The sequence below is a fragment of the Amborella trichopoda genome, chromosome 6 (genome assembly GCF_054954075.1).
Source record: "Amborella trichopoda isolate Santa Cruz 75 chromosome 6, AtrichopodaSantaCruz75HAP2 v2.0, whole genome shotgun sequence".
In the NCBI taxonomy this organism is placed as follows: domain Eukaryota; kingdom Viridiplantae; phylum Streptophyta; class Magnoliopsida; order Amborellales; family Amborellaceae; genus Amborella; species Amborella trichopoda.
The window spans coordinates 19,053,038-19,059,378 of record NC_142341.1 but is presented as its reverse complement, the minus strand read 5'-3'; the positions used below and the strand labels follow the sequence as shown (position 1 = coordinate 19,059,378).

Here is a 6,341-nt window from a genome sequence, read left to right as displayed (position 1 = left end):
GCAAATGCATAGAGAGTTGGGGAGAGAGGTCCATTATATCTTGCACCATTACATTGGCAGTCCAAGAAATCAAACAGGGTTGCATCAAAGAATCGAAAGAAAGAGAGGGGGCTTAATGTGGGCTCACTGTTTTCTTCGATGAATTCAAGTGCAACTCAAACCTATAAAGTAAGAAAAAATCTACCGTCTACAACTGCTTAGCAAATGCATAGAAAGTTGGGGAGAGAGGTCCATTATATCTTGTACTATTATATTTGCAGTCCAAGAAATCAAACAGAGTTGCATTATAGAATCGAAAGAAAGAGAGAGAGCGTTGGAGAGAGACAAATCATATTGACTTTCAAAGGAATTGCATGAGACCATCACAAGGTAGTCTTCTACAAGCAGACAAATCATATTGACTTCAATTCACTCTAGTCTAAATCCAATATCAACACCAAAAATTGTTTCATGGGTTGTGAGACCAACTATCTAGTCCTATCAAATACTTTTTAACAAAAGTAATACAAACATAAACGCATTCGCTACACATAAGAAAACTAAAAACTTATACGCCCTAAATTATCAACAATTTGTTGTTCAATGAGCATCGCTTCAGGCCTGGCCATAATACACTCTTGCGATTCTTGTGACTGATTGTTTTGATGTATATCATGATGCCTCAAGTTTATATTATAATTCACCCCTTCCATATATTCATCGTACCATTGGAAAAAAATACAATTTGTACACCGATGATACATTCTTCCAGGGTTAGATCGGGAGCTTGATATACTTAATTTCCATTGCAAGTTGTACCGTGGACATGTTCACCATAGATATCCTCCAACACTCATGGAAACTGATGACATGTTGTGTAGTTCAATCTCGTTTTTCCCTTCTTATATGAAACCCCAACAATGAAAGAGAGAAATGAGAGATAAACCAAACGCAACCAGAACTTGCATAGGAATATTGAAAAGGGCAAAAAGCAAATGAACCCAATACGTGATATGGTAAGATGACATTAACTGTTGATTCATCAGAGATAGAGAGAGATAAGAGAGAGAACTTGCATAACAGCACAGAAGGAAGGAATTAAAATTACATAAAAAACACTGAAGAAAGCAAAAACAAGGCATCCTAAATGAGACATACCGATACTTTATATTGAAAGAGAAGCCAAATCTCAAACCAAAAAATTACAGAAAAATAGCAAAAATATGAAGAAGAAAACATGTGAGTGGTGAACTTTCTCAAGAATCTCAACAACTTCTTGCTTCCAATTTATGGTGACTTTGGACACACAAATGTAAATGAAAAAAAATTAGATCATCAAAAGTTTTCCACAATCTAATCATTCATACATATTAAAAAAAGGATAAAATCCTCTATTTTCACCCAAAAAACATTGCAAATTCAGTCACTCATAGAACAAAGCAATTGACGACTCTACAGGCATTTGCCTTTGAAATTCAGATAAGCTATTCATGATATTCAATACATATACTGAAACATTAAGCAATCTGTCACTTCCCAATGGTAATCATTTATACATATTCGAAAAAGGATAAAATAAGTGCTTTGGAACCCACAATTCCAAGTTTAGGTAGGGACTCCATTTGTAAAATTAGTGCTTTGGCCATTAGAGAGTTTTCATCATCCTTACCTGCCTGTACATTCTATTGTCTCCCTGAATAATCAAGGCCTTGAAATGATGGGACTAAAATCTCAATACCACATCAAGTTGACTATGGTTATATGCAAATTTGTGCCATCTATGGAAGTGAAACCAACTCAGTGGGTGGTAAGTCAATTCATCCTCCACTCTTCAGCCTTATTCCTTGGAGTTTGGTTTCAAGTTTCACAGAATTCTGATAATATCTCGAGAATTATGTGAATTAATAACTATCTATGAAAGGATAACATATAGAGCTCTCTTAATCTTTCTCATTAATAGGCTTTTGAAGGTCCCTACCAGATAAATCAACCAATGCACTTAGAAAAGGGTCAAATATTCGCTTAATGCATACCAATGTTAAGTTTAATGAGTATTTCAAAATAATATGAGAATAAGGAGTTGTAAGAGCAATGGGAGCGAAGTACCTAAAAATGAATTTTTCTTCCATGCCTTGATCAATAGGATGGGATCGGTTGCAATGGATCAAAAAAAAAAAAAAAACAAAATACAGCAGCTAGCATACATTAACATAATGGTGATGAAATAAAGCATTTCAATAACACCCAAAATGCAAAACTCTATCGAAACCCTAAGAAACACACCAACGAAATCATAATCACAGTACAAGCTCAAAAATCAAAAGAGAACACAACAAATAGATCATCTAAAAAAAAACCCCTAAAAAAATTAGAGCTTCCCATACCTAGTTTAGAATATAATCGAAGCTCTGCTGCTACTTCTGCGACAGTAGAGAGCGCTCTGCTACTGCTGTTTCTGCGTGACGGAGAGTGATGGAGAGAGCGAGACGGTTGGGCTGTGAGGAGAGAGGGAGGGCTTATGCGTGAGCGATAGAGAGATCTGTGAGGGGAGAGAGATGGCTTCTGTGAATATTCACGAACCATGGACTCTTTTGCTCTGTGAAAGGGTTAATGAACCTTCGATGACCTGATCTTGCTTAACATCCAGTGGATGGGCCATGAGATGTGTATAGAGAGGGGCTGAGAGGGGTACGTGGGGGAGAGATTGAAAGAGAGGGGCGAGTTTCAGATTTGAGAGAGAGGGGCCAGCCAGAGGGTTTGTGAAAGAGGGGCCAGCCAGAGGGTTTGTGAAAGAGGTTAGCGGGAGATGGAGAGAGAGAGAGGTGGGCGGAACATAGGAGTTCATACGAGGCCGGTTGCAATTTTGGCCGATCAGATACTCACAAGCTCATTTTATGTTTTTATTTTAATTTTTTTAAAAAAAATTCATTAACTTAAAATTTTAAAGGTGTATTTTTAAATAATAGGATAATATAATAAAAATATCAAAAAAATAATTTATAAAAATAAATTGATAAAAATACCTATGAAACATTTCAAGAGTATTTTAGTTAATTTATTTTTTTAATATTTTTATTAGATGCACTTTAATGAGAAGAATAGATGCCTAAAATTTCATGTTATTTGGATCTGTATAAAAAAAACATTAGAATTCAAACGCAAAATGAGGTCTTAGCCTGTTAGATCAACCCAAATTCAATCTAGAGCAAATATAATAAATAACATATATACTATTAAGAAGATATATATATATATATATATATATATATATATATATTTAGGATAAATATTAAATTATATATTATATTATAAAAAAAATTATATTATATATTATATTACATATAATAAAAATATGCAAACATAAAATTAGAGCCTACCTTCAAATAGTGTCAAAAAATGTGGTTCAAAACTGGAAATCCTTGTGATAGCCTTATAATATATTTTCATCTTTATTTATAAAGTTTAAAGCTTCAAAAAATAGTGCAGATCAATAGATCTATGAAAACTTGAAAATTGACCTTCAAAAATTAAGTTACAAAATTCAATATTTTCAAACCTTGAAATCCACTTTTTTCTCATGCCCATGCATATTGATTTCGAGAAGATCAGTCTGAGGATATTTGGGCATCGAAACAACCTCATCTACAAAAAATTTTGAGCTAGGCTCAAATTTGATAGTTTAAAGCCTCGAATCTAAATAAACTTTTCCATATATATATATATATATATATATATATATATATATATATATATATATAGGAAAAGTCTTCCCAACGCCTATAGGTGAAAATCAACAGTGATTTCGTCTACCCTCATAACAATCAAGTTCATCGCACGGTCACCATTGTCTAGTATTATTTTATTTTTCATTTTTTTTTTTACAAATTGAAAAGACCTGAAATTTGGAACGTGTGTTCATAAAAAATAGATTAATCTACAAAAAATATAAAAACAATAATTCGTGAAAAATAAATTGACGAAATACCCTCGAAACATTTCAGCGGTATTTTGGTCAATATTTTTCATGTAAAATAGTTTTTTCATATTTTTCATAGATTCGCCTATTTTTTATGAACACACGCTTTAAATTTCAGATCATTCCGATTTGTAAAAAAAATGAAAAATGAAACACTATCGATAATCATGACCGTACGATGAACTTTGGATGGTGATGAGGGTATGTGAAATCACTGTTTATTTTCGCCTGTAGGCATTTTATAGTATCGTCCATATATATATATATATATATATATATATATATATATAGGGATTTTCTAAGGTTAACAACCCCACAAATTATATAGGTTCAACTTAAAGACTTTGTGAACCGTATTTTTACTTTTACTACTCCTATTTTACTTGAAGAACAAAGGATATAGAAGGGCATTTTAGACTTTTTAGTTGAAATTTAAAGCATATCTCTTTCACGCCTTCTTATTCTTTCCCTCTCCTTGCTGTCTCCCATCCTCTCTCTTTATCTCTCTCCTTTCCCTCCCCCATCTTCGCTCTCTTTTGACCGGAAATCACTCATATGGGATTGAGAGAGAGAGAAAGAGAGAAATAATATGAAGGGGGACAGAAATGAGAGAAAAAGAATAGGAAGGGGATAGCAAGGAGAGAAAAATATAGAAATAATAGGAAATGGGACAGCAATGAGATAAAAAGAATAGGAAGGGAGACAACAAGGAGATAGATAAATAAAGAGTGAATGGGGGACAGCAAGGAGAGAGAATGTGAGATAAAAAGAGAGAAGAAGGGGGACACCAATGAGAGAGAAAGAATAGGAATGCGTGTGAGAGAGAGAAGAGCTTTAAATTTCAAAATTCAATTTTTTACATGTTTGGAAGTAAAAAGTCCAAAATGCCATTTTGTATCCTTTAGTCTTCAAGTAATATAGGAGCAGTAAAAGTCAGAATACGTTTCACAAGAGTCTCTAACTTGAACCTATGTCATTTTGGAGGTTGTTAACCTTAGAAAATATCATGTATATAAAAGTCATTGAAGCATCCATGGTCCACTTCAAAACTCCCAAAATTCCTATTTTCCCTGCAACTTTCCCAACGAACTCTCTCTCTCTATTCCCTGCGAACTCTCTCTCTCTCTCTATATGCCCCCTCCCTCTGCAACTTTCCCATCCCTTGTGCCTCTCTCTCCCTTCTCTCTGTAAACCTGGCGCCCCTCTCTCTCATCGCCCCCATTTTCCCATTTTCCCTGCAACTCCCAAAATCTCATTTTCCCATTTTCCCTGCGCCTCTCTCACGCTACTGCCCTGTAGACCTCACACCCACTGTCCCACTGCCCCCTCGATCTGCATAAGCAAGCCCCTCACGCGATTTTCAAGTAACAACTATCCATTTCTCATATGCTTCACCATTTTACCATGACCATTATACATTTTACTGATGGATGCCATTTTTCATTTTAATGATGCTTATGATGGATGTCATTTTACATTTTACTGATGTGCCATTCTACATTTTACTGATGCTTATGATGGATGCCATTTTACATTTTACTGATGGCACGTATGGATGCCATTTTACCGTGATTACCTATGAACGAATCAATGCTTGAATGTCTTACATAGAGCACAAAAATTTCTTTAGATATTTGTATCTCACAAATTTTGTGGCCACATTTGGGGGTTTCGGTTTTGCAGTGTTTCAATGTCTTACACAAAGCACATAAATTTCTTTAGAAATTTGTATCTCACAGATTTTTTGTCCACATTTGGGGGTTTTGGTTTTTCAGTGCTTCAATGTCTTACACAGAGCACATAAATTTCTTCGAAAATTTGTATCTCACAGATTTTGTATCCACATTTGGGGTGTTTCGGTTTCTCATTGCTTCAATGTCTTACACAGAGCACATAAATTTCTGTAGAAATTTATATCTCACATATTTTGTAGCCATATTTGGGGGTTTCGGTTTTTCAGATCTTCAATGTCTTACACAGAGCACATAAATTTCTTTAGAAATTTGTATCTGACAGATTTTGTTCCCCCATTTGGGAGTTTCAATTTTTTAGTACTTCAATGTCATACACAGAGCACAAAAATTTCTTTAGAAATTTGTATCTCACAGATTTTGTGACCACATTTGGGGGTTTCAGTTTTTCAATGATTGAATGTCTTATACAGAGCAACTAAACAATTGTGGATGTCATTTTACCATGGCCATTTTACTTTTTACTGGTGCTTTTTATGGATATCAATTTAACATGGTTTCTTATGGATGAGTGATGTCATTTTACTGATTCTTTCTTATAGAAGAGTGATGTCATTTAACATGGGCTTGTGTAACACAATCAGTCTGTCAATGAAAGAGTTTTTTATTTTTTTGATTGGTTAATTTTGTATTTG

At 34.2% G+C, this 6,341-nt stretch overlaps 1 long non-coding RNA gene across 2 annotated transcripts; it reads right to left on the bottom strand.

Moving 5' to 3' along the window:
- Positions 1–313: 313 nt before the first annotated feature.
- Positions 314–2,860, bottom strand: LOC105420361 (uncharacterized). 2 transcript variants are annotated; one of them, XR_966551.3, is made up of 2 exons: positions 2,364–2,860; positions 314–877 (listed from the first exon to the last, which is right to left on the bottom strand). It is a non-coding gene; the product is annotated as an uncharacterized LOC105420361 (long non-coding RNA). The 2 variants fall into 2 exon arrangements; XR_002280349.2 differs by having other exon boundaries at positions 314–880; positions 2,364–2,853.
- Between the last annotated feature and the right edge of the window lie 3,481 nt (positions 2,861–6,341).